This window comes from Pinus tabuliformis, chromosome X (assembly GCF_031772625.1).
Source record: "Pinus tabuliformis cultivar Carrire ecotype Pingquan chromosome X, CPIR1, whole genome shotgun sequence".
NCBI classification, from domain to species: domain Eukaryota; kingdom Viridiplantae; phylum Streptophyta; class Pinopsida; order Pinales; family Pinaceae; genus Pinus; species Pinus tabuliformis.
The window spans coordinates 691,209,860-691,224,867 of NC_142308.1; the positions used below are offsets into that span (position 1 = coordinate 691,209,860).

The following is a 15,008-nucleotide window of genomic DNA, read 5'->3' on the forward strand; positions in this document are numbered from 1 at the left end:
CACACACACAAGAACAATGAAATTAAAGCCATGCTTTTCTGACACAATGGGCCCTTCATGCACTCAAGTACCACCTTCACTCACCACCACCTTGCTAATTCTTTTTCTTAGTCCTAACAAAGTTCTACCTAATTGTTGGTCCTTGATCCTATGCCTAGTTTAAATGAATAAAATGGTTTCAAACATATATAACATCCTTCAAATGAACAGGGACTTCAAATGAAGGGAAAGATTTATCTTGAAACATATATAACATCCTTCAAATGAAGGGAAAGTATATCTAGAAATAAGATTGTATTTATAATAATCCATGTTTCTCATGACACCACACATGGAAGAGATCTAACATTTTCTAAAAAAAAGCCTTCCATACACTATTTGAAGAATTCAAGGAAGGAAGGGTCATCCTATTTTCCAAGCTTTTTCCTATACGAAAATCCCTTTGCACTTGAAAAAGGACATTCCCTCAATGAATATTTAATGCATTCACCATCAACCCTAAACAACATAGGAGACAATAACTTTTCATGTTAGTTGTAGCTAACCTATAATATACTATAAAAGTTAAGAGACAAAATTAATCTAATAACGTAGAGACAAGTATGGAAACACCATAATTAACACAGACATTCATGGTGGACAGTAATCATCTTTATCCTAACAATTGAAGAGAATGCAAAGGGGATTAATAATAATGATTGAGATCTTATTCTTTCTAATACATATTTTATTAATAACGAGTAGAACCCTATTGTGAATGTAAAAACATTAATCATCTTTATCTTAACAATTGAAGAGAATGCAGAGAGGATTAATAATAATTATTGAGATCTTATTCTTTCTAATACATATTTTATTAATAATGAGTAGAACCCTATTGTGAATGTAAAACACAATTATATTCTTGATGTAAGTTCCATATTAATAACGACTTATGTGTTTTTTCTAGACATATATTATCGCTTGTTTTTGTTATTTGTAATTTATTTTTCGTGCATTCTAACTGAGTTTTTGAGATTAATGGTTTAATTGTTATTGTGTAAAAATCTTAATAGTTTTTAAGACTTTTAGCAAATTGATTGTTATTCAACTATGATACTTTCTTAATAATAATAAAAAAGGATTTGATATTTTGTTGTAAAATAATTTACATACATAAGACTTAAAATTATCAATCTTGTTTATATGTTATGTTATTAATGTTCATCCCAATTGTTGTTGAAAAGAGATTTCCCATATGACTTTAAAAGATTGTTAAATATAGTTGTAAGCAATATCCCATGTAATTGTGCAACTTTGGTCTAAGAAGAGTTTTGCCAATTTTTGTAGAAAATGGTGGTTATATTGGTTTTATTATATCATGCATAGTACTCATAAGAAGTATGACACTTAAGGTAGTAAGAAGTATGGTCTTGATCTTATCCACCTTGGGTATGCTATAGTTCCTTTCTCGCATATTAGCAAGTCCAATGATAAGATCCATGTGATAATTTGTATCATCATCTTGCATTGCAATGAAGCAACAACCAAAATTTTAGACTGAGTTTTCTTCCAATGGATAGTGTTGAATTGAAATATTTTATTTAAGGGAGGAGAAGTTGTGTAATTAGTAGAGGATAATAGGGATCATTAATGAGGAAAATTAGAGAATACCTTTTCAAAATTAATAGGATTCATGTGAAATCTTGAAGGTAGATTTTGAACACCATGTTGCAGTGTGGTGATTAATTTGTCAATCAGTTCATCATCATCATCATACAATGTAGAAGAAGGGTTCACATCTGTAGCTTTCTCATTTGTGACAATCTTCACCCCTTCTTTTGGCTCAAAAATTGGAATATGCACTTTATCAACCACATGTGCCAATCTGCTTGAATTTGGATTTGAAGTCCAATCGGGAATGGGAATGCCATATGTATTAGCTTTTAAAATGGAGGTTGTAAGAATCAGGGACATGTGACTAAGATCATGGGAAGAAAAGTGGAGGGGCTTTGGGAAATGCTTGGGAGAAGACTAGAATGGTGCACCTTCTCTTGTAGTTGCATCCTCACGGAAGTTGAAAGTAAGTTGCTAAAAGTGGAGGGATTTGGGAAATGCTTGGGAGAAGACTAGAATGGTGCACCTTCTCTTGTAGTTGCATCCTCACGGAATTTGAAAGTAAGTTGCTTCACACTATTTGAAAATAAATCCTCAAACATGAATCCTCAAATGAGTTAGTGATTTGCAAATCTAGTTTACTGAAATTTGATATTTTTGTAAATAGTAAATTGTGCTAAGATTTGTTGCAATGAAAGATGGAAATGAAAAGTATATAATCATGGAAAGGGAAGGGAAGGGAAAAAGGAAGGGGATTTAATTACTTACTTGATTCTAGCCCAAGAGACGCAATCTTTAAATGTTAGACATTTGTGTGAAACCAAACAATCGACAATAGACTCTAGAAGTTCTCGGGCCTTAGTATCCCCTGCAAACTTGATTTATGCTATGTATTCTTCTAATTTTAAAATAAAAGTGTTTGCCTCAGTTGGAGTTTTGTCTAAGAGATCTTCAAATTCGGACCTTTCCCATGTGAGACAGTGGTGAATATGACGTGGAAATGAATGAAGCGTGCACATGGGTGCCTACTTTTTAGGGGGATCTCGTGATGCTCCATAGTTCTCAGTCAAGTGAGGGATAACCATTTGGGTGTTGCACTTGGTTCCCAGTGTTCCAAACTAGCAATGGCTTCTAGAAGTAAACACACCTTGAATCTACATACAACATGGCAATGACATTGTCCAGAGTATTCAAAACAACATCAACCTCACCATTCTAGAAGGAATCACCAAAGACATTTTCGGTATCTAGGCTCACACGATTCTCCATTGCTTGAACCTGCAAATGTGGGTTGATTGCATTGGCTGCTGATGCTGCCACTCTTGACATTGCCTGCCTAATATTCCAATCCCGAAAGAGGAATTGTCTACTAATATTTCTCTTCTCAATAACGTTATCATTTGTTATAGTTTTCTTTCCCTGGCTCCCATGAGGCTAAGTTCTTTAGAAGCTCACATCCCAGAGCACCATCCCCCACAACAAATAATTTTGCATCTTCCAACTTTTTATGCACCTTTTTTCCAAATACAAAAATCTGAGCATCATAACGACTATTCAAAGGTCTCACATCCTCTAGCCCAAGGGGTTCTACAGGAAGAGATTCCAATGAATCGAAATAGAAGAACTGCACAAGTAGGAATATAGAAATTGATATTAGACAATAAATAATTGAATTCTCTTCTACCTTGCCCTTCCTTGCCTATATAAAAGGGTACACTTCCTTTTATATTTAAGAGAAATACATAAAAAGAGTAAGTAGGGTGCCAAAGAAATAAAACTTGCAAAAGTGGATGAAACTTGCCATAACAAGATTTCACAACCTCCTACCCAATGATTCCACCAAACATAGCTGCCATGGGATTCAACACTTGATGGGAACCACTTGCAAAATGTTTGAATACATTTACAAAAAAAATTGATGTAAGGAAAAAGATAATTTATATGATTTCTGATAACAATACATAAACAACAAACTAGCAAAAGACTACCTGTCTCTTCAAGAAACAATGGAGGAAAGAGAATTGGGACAATTAGGCATGTAAAACAATATCAATAGTGAAATCCTTCCTTGAAGACTTATATGCAAAGGTTTACTCTCACATGATTATTTGCGGCAACACCTTTTGGAAGATATTTCAACAGTTATTGGGTTGTCAGCTTCATTTCTCTACTGCCTTTCATTTGCAAATGAATAAATGGGTAGACAAAAGTAATAAATTGCAGTTTGGTACAAGGCCTATGTGTTTCTACACCAAAAATAAATAGTGGGATTCTTCTTTCCATGCACATTTATAATCAGGTTGTTATGGTTACTAGTGGTTGGCCCTTACATGCTACCCATCTCTCTTCCTCTAGTTGTCTCCCATCACCAACACAAGAAGCAGCACAAGGCATCCTTCTTTGTTTAGAAATTGGCTTGCATCCATTCCCAAGTATTTGATGATCTTCACACCCCCTAGGCTTGCTATAAATCACTCCAGGACAAAAACCAAATGTTCAGACCTAAGTAATAAATTGCAGCCTGTTACAAGCCCTTTGTGTTCACTACACCAAAAATAAACAGTGCAATTCTTATTTGCATGTCCTACAACATAATTATAATCAGGTTGTTATGGTTACTAGTGGTTGGCCCCATACAAGCTTCCCAACTCTCTTCCTCCAGTTGTCTCCCATCACCAGCGCAAGAAGCAACACAGGGCATCCTCCCTTGTTTAGAAATTGGATCGCATCCATTCCCAAGTATCTGATGCTCTTCACACTCCCTTGCCTTGCTACAAATAACTCCATAATAGACATCAATTGTCTGTACAATTTTACATAGGTGACTGAGTCTAATTTTATCTAGATAAACTGTGTCTTAAGGGGAAGTGACATCATAAACTCAAGCACATCTACTATAGTCCTTGTAATATTCTCAAGCAGGTTGGTGTGAAGGCATGTCATTTAGATTTTCCTTGTTAGAATTGCCTCCATAATGTGGATATGTTAATCATCTCAAGCCCTATGAACCTCCTATTCTGGAAGAGGGAGTTCACATTTCCCACCCACCTCATAAAATTCTGGATTTCCAGCAGTTGTTGGAGGAAGACACACTACTAGACATGTTGTCCTGGGTTTCTTTTGAACATAGCTTCACACCCCTTGTTGAGAAGCTGAGGTCATTTTTGCTAAAACAGTGAAGAATTGATGTGCCACATCTGGCAATCATTTATAGCTAGTCTTAATAGTTAGTTGTAGGATAATAAAGGCATGGTTAATCTTGAGCACTATGCATTTTTGGTTTATATTATTTCTTAGTTAAAGATGACTTTGTCAAAACTAATCAGATCTCATCTTAGGTAAAATATTATAAAAGGAATTTGCTAAGAAGCATAAGATACAAATGTTTTGGGAATCAATATTCTTGTGCATTTTATGTTTGCAAGTTTCCGTCTTCAGCGTTTGAGTGTTATGTCTTATCAATCAGTCAACCATCTGATGAAGGGAGGCAGATCCAGGGGTCTAGTAGTTTGCAAATGGGAAAGAGGTTGATATGACCTCCCAAGCTCCCAAAATATGCAGTAATTTGGTCGTCAGATCCAAGAGGACAAATTAATGACAAAGTATGCACCTGCATAATGGATTTTTATATGTCATGATTCTTCTCCAATTTATGCTTTACGGTGTTTCCTTTGCAACATTTGGAGCAATCGCTAGTTTGTATCTTCAATGATTCTTTATATGTCACAATGCTTCTCGAATTTATGCCTTACAACGTTTCCTTTGCAACATCTAAGACAATTGCTAGTTAACCTGTCAAACAATAAAACTCAATGTTATATTGCATAGGCAAACACGTATAATAATAATAATGGACTCAATGTTATACTGCCTAGGCAAACACGTATAATAATAATAATGGAGCCGCCTGCCTATTGTGAGCGATTTTAAAACCAATGACGTCCAATAAATAAAACAACTATGATTCCCCACCAAAAAAGAAAATCCCACTAAATTTGGAAATAACAACGTTATAGCCTAGATTTAGTGAGGGGAGAATCACACTCACAAAATAAAACATGCATTTAAATTAAAGTAGTTAATGACATAGTTGAGGTAGTTATATAAATATTTTATAAATGATGAAATATTCGTTTTTGAATGTTTTGATTACTATTAAAAACTTACTTTTACACAACTTTTTCCTCCTTTTCATTCATCATCATAACTGTAGCTTTACGTATAGTGCCATTGGTTGAATTTCTTTTAAATGTAATACATTTTCAAATGTTTAAATTAAAAATTTATTTATATGAGTAGTGTATTGATTTTTTTTAACCATATAATCAATACAAATCTCAAAAACAAATTATAATTCATTACAAAATCAAAATATTTTTTATAATTCATTACAAAATCAAAATATTTTATTTTAAACATATTTTATGTTAATTTGAAAGCAGTTGTCTATAACCCTACTTTTTGAACGCAGTTGTCTATAACCCTACTTTTTGAAAGCTTTTCCGGCGGTTTTTTCCAGTTGGCAGGAATTTATTGGAATCTCAAGTTTGATAGGTAGTTTCTGCACAATGAAAGCGTCCCAAGTGTTTTCCAGGGTGCTGAATCCAAATATGCAGTTAAAAAACCATTTTAACTGCAACAAATCAAGATTTAGCCTCAATTTCTTCTGCCGGATTCCGTCACCAGAATCTCCAAAAAATCACATTATAGACAACTCCAATTTGAAATATATATATCTATTATCAATAAAATTAATATTATTTAAAATTATAAATAACTTTTTCCAATATATATATATATTATCAATACAATTAATATTATTTAAAATTATAAATAACTTTTTCCATAAAATACTAACCAGCTGCCTTTGCGCTATCCCACTTCCCTCTCCCATACGACCAATCCTCTTTTGGCAGTCAGACCTACTGAACCCAACTTCGCCTTTGCGAATCAATACGGAGGTGAAACAGTAGAGAAAGGGTATCCCAAGAGCCCAAAAGCTAAAAATGGCTGCTTCTGACCCTGCCAACAGAAAGAAGAAAAAGAAAAGTGGCAGGAAGAAAGGGTATCCAAAGAGCCCATAACCTAAAAATGGTTGCTTCTCTCCCTGCCAACAGAACGAAGAAAAAGAAAAGTGGCAGGAATCTGTCACTGAGATGGATACAGCACAAAAGAGTACAGCCCTGGTTTGGAAGATGGAAACCTATATCACCATAATGCAAGCATTACTGGAGTATATGGAAAACGGTATTCAGTCCCAGCGAAATGTTTCGCTAGTTACAGAAAATGCTATAGGGGCAATTCGGCATTGCGTTATTGGAAATCAGCTGTATTTAGAAATAAGAAATTTTAGGTGTAGATATGATATTACGATGGGGCAAACGAAAAACCCTGGTTTTCAATACAAGGACAAAATATTCGAGCTTTCAGAATGCGCATGTGGTGAGCTCAATGCTGAGGCCAAAGAACAGCAGTCTGCTCATGCAGAAGACCAACTGAAGATTAAGCAGGAGCAACTTCTTGCTGGGAATCCTGTAATAAATCGAACGAAGTTTGATATTGATAGTACCAAGGTCGACTCCTCTCATGCAACAAAGAAAGTTGGGGTCGTGATGACCGAAGCTCTTAAAAATGTGAAAGATAGTGAGGAAAATCTTGACGCCCTGACTAGGGCATTTCTAGGAAATCACCTCAACGTTATAAGCACAGGGAACAGACTTGCGGCCGTGGGAAGCGAAAGCGGATTAATGACTGTACATTGGAGAAAATGAAGAACACTGATCTTCAATACAAAAAAATTCATATCATGACAAAATGTTCATGCTCTCCAAAAGTGCATGGGGTAAGCCCAATGAACCCCGATATTCAATACAAAGATTCATATCTTGACAAAATATTCCAGCTTTCAAAAAAGTGCATGGGGTAAGCCCAATGCTAAGGCCGAGGAGCAGCAGCCCACTTATGCAGGAGACCAACTGGAGATTGAGCAGGAGCAATTTTTGTTTTTGGGAATCCTGTAATTAATCGAATGGAGATTGATAGCTCTGCTGTGGACACCTTTCAGGTAACAAAGGAAGCTAGGGTTGTGATGACTAAGTATTTTAAAAATGTGAAAAAATATTGTAGAAAATCTTTATGCCCTGCCTAGGGCATTGGTTGAAAATCATGAAAATCAACTCAACCTTTAGATGTGCAAGGAACAATCTTGCAAGCATTGGAGGCGGAAGCGGATTGAAAACAACCAGTGATTTTAGCATGCAGATAATTTATTCTTCAACTTGTTAGAAACCTTTTAACAAATCGAATAGAGATTGATAACACAGGTCGGCTGCTCTCATGCAATAACATGCAACAAAGGAAGCTAAGATTGTGATGATTGAGTTTTCTAAAATGTGAAAAATATTTACTAGGAGACATTGGTAGTTTATAGTGCTGGGACGTCTATCTTCGTTATCCTCATTGAGACTGTAAAGAACACTTTGCAATGTACTTCAGTGAATATGGATCATAGGTTGCAATGTCAGTGAACTCCTTATACTGCTTCATCTTTATCCCCTTATGCTTTTAGTAGTTTCAAAGTTTGTGATATGGATGTAATCACATTCACATGGTCTAGCTTATATTAATTTTGCAAAAAGGATGCATACACCTTTATTAAGATGACTATGAGCTTTTTTCTGGAGAATACTGCAAGCTAACGAGTGCAGCAACTTATTGAGTGATTATTCAAACTATCGTGTTAATGCCAATTGTTTCTTAAGGCACTTAAGATGGTTTAGGTATTCCCTCAAAGTTTTAGACTTTCATAAGCACTTTAAAGAATTTACACCTCAAATGAAATATCATATTCTTGTTTTTGGATTGTTATCTTCTGAGAAATTTTATTTTAGAATCTTATGGAAGTCATTTTATTTGTTAAATTATCAATTATGTTGACAAAATGTATATTTTTTTATAGTTTATTATTTAGTAAAATCAATTATATTGACAAAACGTATATTTCTTGATAGCTTCACCGCAATTTGCTTTTGATGTCCACATAATCATGGAGATCCCTTTATAAAACTAGTAGCTTGCTTATATGAAATTCAAAGAAACAGGTATGATTGTAATAAAAATATTTGACCTTCAAAAATGTTTGAGTTCAATTACTTGCCAACATTAAGCATGGAACTTCGCGTTTGGGATGATTGCCCCAATGCTACTAAGTTCATTTCCAAGGTTACAAGGAGAGAAATTATTTTGAGGGACACCAGTTGTTTCCATCATTTTAAAGATGGAGTATGTAATTGTGGGGAATATTGGTGATACTAATTCTAACAAGCTACTAACATAGCAATATGATTGTGTTTGAACATATTGTTTTGGCTTCTGATACTAAGTAATGTAGTGTTCAAAGAAAAAATCTGTAACAATTGATCATTGCATAAGCCTAAATGCACATTTGTGTTTACTGCCCAAATCATGGGAGATGACATTCTGCATTTCAGTCACAGAGAAAGGGTGTCTGAACGGACATACATAGCTTAAGATCAACTTGAGACAGTAAAATGAGATTTAAACACTCGGCAACCTTTATGCTATGAGTGAAGTGAAAGCTCCAAGTTTTGGAGGCAGCCTTCTTGCATGTTGACCGTTTGATGCTTTGATCAGATTTTAGGAGGTTGATGGACAGATTGAGCATGGTCCTTCTCTGTTCCATGACTGAGTTTGATTGTCTGAAAGGATTGGTCAAGGGCCGTTGATGATTTGAGTATGATTGTATGATTTATTCCATGTGGGCATATGGTCAGTACAATGTTACATATTGTCATGTTTCCTTTAGTGCTAACCCTTTCAGCTCGATGATTAAGTAGCTCAAGTAGACATTCTATTTGAGGAGCTTAGACAACAATATTCAAGTTCTCATCGATTTATAATTTAAATAATGAACATAAAGGGATGCATATTTTTGTAAGAACATATATAACGCAAGGACCTTATACCTGCATCTTTTCTATGATAAGAATGGGAACAAGAGGACCATATGCTAAATCTGACTTCCTTTTCATGGGTGAAGTGGCATCTGGGAGAGCGGGACTGACGGAAGGCAGAAAACGTAGTTTTATTATTTTTTATCTTGATCTACATTGTTTTGCCAAATAAAATAACTAGTTCAATGGGTTGATTTTGAATCTTAGCCCCAAGGGTTAGTTTAACTGGTTGAGTTCTGGTTAGTAAGTATCTTGTCGATTGCGAGGTTACAAGGTCAATTTTCTTTCACCCCATTGGAGTTAGGCCCTGCTAATTTGGCTTACGGGATTTGATTCCCTTCGGAATTGATATGCCTAGATTTTCCAGTGGATATAGTGGCCACCCAATTTCCCCAAACCACCCATAAATCAAAACCCATAAACCAAAATTCCCAAGTTGTATATTGAAGATTGTTCGATTATCTTGACTTCTTCAGAACTTGGTCAATTTCAACAGTGGACTTGATTTCCCTTGCTAAGTCCATTCCTTTGTCAAGTCCATTTTCCTTTCATTCCATTTTTCCTGGAGAATTGCCGGCCATTCTTACAACAAGAATCTGTTACCATTCTCGCAGGTCCTCCTGTGATGCTACTGTTCGTCAGTGTGGATAAGAGACGTACCGCTCGTCAGTGTGGATAAATCAGAAGAGAAGTGGCATCAGCGGATCTGGTTCACCTGAACAATTCGTCATGGCGTGATCAGGCCGATTCCCAGTGCTCTTTTTGTCAATAACCCATCCCCAGTTCTCTTTTTGTAGCCTTTTATGAACTTTGGAATCCCATTTGTGAACTTTTTCTACCTATGTAAGCACTCATATAAACCAACTGAATTTAAACTGACAATTTACTGCAGTTTCTTGTGTTGATTATAGTGAGTGCTTGAGTTATAATTTTAGGGATTCTGTAAAGTCATGATATTAAGGAATAGCAGAACTGGCATTCATTCGACTCACGAGGCATGTTTGAATCAAAAGCCTTAGCTTTACAATATTTCTTGCTGCAGAATTACTCTTCCTTTTTTCGATGAATTTGCCCTGTTTTAAATACATCATAGGACAGGGGTATAAGAGTCTAAATCAAGCTTTAGAAGCCATGTTTGAATTGTAATTGTTATTCATTACTCCTGTGGTATGTGGGAATATTTGGAAAAATCAAAATATTATTAATTTTTATAGGATAATGCAGTAAATAAGATAGGTAAGGTTTGAAAATTGATATTTAACATTGTTATTATGTGATGTTTTTCCTTTTCAAAAATTTTAAATTTAGAAAGTAGGTTCTAATTATCATATAAATAAATTAAGTTGATTTCTTTTAATAAAAAAAAAATTTAAGATAACAAGGTGAGGCAAGTAGAGGGTAGTTCAGAGGTAACACTTGTTGATAAACATAACACTAGTCAATGTTCCTCTTTACCTAATTCAAATGCAATATATTAAAGGGTGAATGGAAATGTGTTAAATTATGGTATGTTCTATGTTTAGAGCAGTTTACTTATTTTTCTTATTATTATCCACAGATTAACAATCACATGTACATAAGTAAAGTGCAGATAGAACATTAAACGATCAACAGAAAACAAGCCAAGACAAGAGACACAAGATGTGGCAGCTGGCCAGGGACAAACCCCAATATGGGGAAACCCTTTGATCAAATCTTCTTTTATCTTCAATAATTCAGCAGAGAGAAATAGTACAAAAGTCTGATTTATATTAGCAGCAGCAAACCCTAGATCAGCGGCATCAACATCATCGACATCACCAGCATCAGCATCAGCATCATCGGCATCAACGGCATCACCAGCATCAGCATCATCGGCATTACCGGCATCACCGGCATCAGCATCATCGGTATGACCGACATCAGCGTCACCGGCATCAACATCATCGGCATGACCGACATCAGCATCACCGGCATCAGCATCATCGACATCACCGGCATCAGCGGCATCGGCATCATCGACATCAGCCCCAAAACTAGGGCAGTCAATATCTTCCAAAACGGAGGTCAGATCACCTCGATTCCTGTGCCAAAAATTGCGGATTTCCAAGGAGAGTCAACTTCACCTACTGCGCAGTCAAGAGAGAGAATGTTGGTCAACGCTGGTCAAAATTCCAATATGCAGTTTGTAAACCCTTAGAAAACTGTGTCCTTCCTTCCCACATGTGAGAGAGAGACCTATCTGCGCAGGAGAGAGAGAGAGACTCTTTTCTGCGCAGAGGAGAGAGAGAGATGGATGAGAAGTGTGTGTTCAAATGAGGAGGAGACATCCTGTATTTATATGCAAACGTTGATGATGAATAGATGTGTCTGTTGGGCTTCTGAGCCTACATAAATTGCTAGCCGATTTTGACAATTTGTCCATAATCAAAATAAATTCATATCTTCATAAATACTTATCGGAATCGGATGCTTTAGATCAATCCTACACCTCTCGACGAGAGGAATCTAGATAAAATATTATCAGCCATGAATAAGGTGATCCTCATGGAGTTTGGCCCTAGTTGCCAATTTTAACAAAATGCAAACAACTTTGTTTCATCAACCAAAGGAGGTAATCACAGTGTTACTTATTTTTTTAATATATGTCATATGAACAATCTTAATATTTTAATTCATTTTTGGATAATAATATGAAATATTCGAATTCAAGCTTCTGGTGATCCATATCATAATGTATAAAATATTTTTTTTGGATGAACCACACTTGTTGGTTTGAAAGCGTCGACCAAAATCTTCAATGTGACTTCTTCCGAAAAAAATATTTTATACATTATAATATGAAATATGTCCCTCTTTCTAATTGATATCCACTTTCAAACCCATTATAGTGGTCAATGCAATGAAATAATATGCCATATTGATTTGATCCATTTCAAAGCTATAAGATCATGCCCGAATCAACAACAATCTTGGTCGCAACAACAAAGTTGGGCAATGCCAACAACAAACTCCTTTATCCCCCAATGAATAATCCTATTCAACCCACTGCCCTACCCAACTTGTGTTAAATTCCAATAAAAAGTGTGCTCAATTAGTATATAATAATTAGATGAAAAGTTTCCCTATAGTCATTAACACTCATGGATTTTCAAGAATTGCATTTCATTGAGGTAGAGTGGGAGAAGCTCTAATTTGATTTCTTATCATCGGATAAGAAAGTGGAGCAATTATAAAATTCTTTTGCCAACTTATTAACCTAATTAAAACTTCTCCTTCACCAGAGATGATACCAACAATTCCACACCATGTGACCAAAGAGATGATACCAAGAATTCACCAGAGATGATACCAACAATTCCACACCATGTGACCAAAGAGATGATACCAAGAATTCCACACCATGTAGAAAGGCTTGACCAAAGAAACTCTCGACTTCAACTTGAATTTGATTTTTTATAGGGTTAAAAAACCTACTCTAGAATTTCTTTATTTCAATATATTAAAGATTTGCCTCTATCTTAAGAAAACGAGGAAGAAAAGTGACCCTTAGGTGGTCCATTAGTTTTCCAACTTTATGCTCGGAAACTCTTTTACTCCTAAATACCTTGAGCCATGGATCCTTGTTGTAGATGTCAAAATAGGGAAAAATATTAATTCAAACTATTTTAATTGATATAAAAGTAGCCATAAATATTATGACACAAGGGGTAATGGAAACTTTAGGTCTACAAATATAAGGAGTATTGGAAACTTTAGGTTTACAATTATAATTGTGACAAATATCAATTCTCTTACAAATAATCAATATATCCATAATTGAACCAGATGAGGTCTTAGAAGACATTATAGTTAACATTGATGGAATTAATTGTTCTACAAATAAAATTTAGTTTAAGTGGGTATCTTTTAATATTTTAAGTAAGCCTTATCTTGCGACAATTGATGCTCATATTAGTTGTAGGTCACGGGATGTGATAATTTGCCTAGGATTTTCCATTAAAAATATTATTTTATGCTTTCTTATAAGACCATTCCTTGAATTAGAAGAACCAATATTGGTACATAATGAAGATGATCAAGTATTATATGAGGCATCTATTCATCTTCTTGCCATTGTTGAGGAAATATTGGCTTTAAAATACCTCAACAATGATATAATAATATCTATCTTCTTGTAAAACACCCATCTTTTAGGGATGCCATTATGATGAATTAGATGAAGAAAACGTAAACGAAGAGAGTTCTACTAATGCATTTGTGCCTTATTATGAGACAATAAGTCCCAATAAGACAATATTGGCCTTTAGTTATTTGGATGATTACTTTGTAGCCAACATTTCACTTCCAAGCTTTAAAGCTATGTTGGAAATAATACTGAGAGGGGGGTGAATCAGTATTATCTAATTCTTTTAATAAATCTTCCTTATTTGTTCTTTGAATTAGTTTTGCATGTCAGTACCATAAAATAATGAGCATGAACAAAGAAAACAGATAGTCACACCAAAGAACACAAGATGTAAGGTGGAAACCCAATGTGGGTGAAAACCACCTGCTGCAATATGTCTCTATCTTCTTTCAAATTAGAAACTCCTTTTACAATGGTTTTGTACTGGTGCAGTCCTTTACCAGTACGCAGGCTGCAACCTGCAGAGAGCTACAACTCTCTCTCGTTTTCCAGTCTCTCCTGGAAAGGAGCTACAACCCCCTACTTCTTTTCTTACAAGGACCACTTTTCATAAATTTTCAAACTGGATCCATAAGCATCAAATGATCATCAAGTATAAGAGAATCACCCAATCAACAGTAGTAACCAGATCAACAATAATAGGACCAAACCCAGAGCACAACAATAATAAACAAAGATTTTAAGAGAAGTAAGCACCCTGCTCAACTGCTCGCCTGTTTACGTAAGCACCCTGCTCAACTGTTGGCCTGCTTACAGTACTCACCCTGCTCAACTGCTTGCCTGCTTACAGTACGCACCCTGCTCAACTGCTAGCCTGCTTATGTACGCACCCTGCTCAACTGCTAGCCTGCGTACCTCGCTCTGAGTCCATTGAACTGCCTGCGGACCTCCGCACCTGCAACCCTTCTGTGCCTGCGTACCGGCGCACCTGAAACCCTTCTGTGCCTGCGTACCGGCGCACCTGAAACCCTTCTGTGCCTGCGTACCAGCGCACCTGAAACGCTTCGTTCCTGCGTATGTACGCACTTTTCTCTCACTGTACCTGCGTACCTTTGGGCATAGATGATTTCAAAACTTCAGAAATAACCCAGACAGTCAGATCTACAGATCTGAACATGCGCCGAAGAGATCTCGGTCCATCAGTAGATTCGTCTTTTTTAGATCTAGACCAGATCTAGCCCTCATAAGATATTCAACCAAAGACATGCTCAAGCCAAATGATCTCCTTTGCTTTATATAGGAAAGCTCTTCCTTAAAACATGGATCAATAC

General features: G+C 35.8%; 1 pseudogene; it reads right to left on the minus strand.

The window, feature by feature from the left end:
- Nucleotides 1–1,339: 1,339 nt before the first annotated feature.
- LOC149141862 (ubiquitin-activating enzyme E1 1-like) lies at nt 1,340–3,506 on the minus strand (annotated as a pseudogene).
- Nucleotides 3,507–15,008: the final 11,502 nt, after the last annotated feature.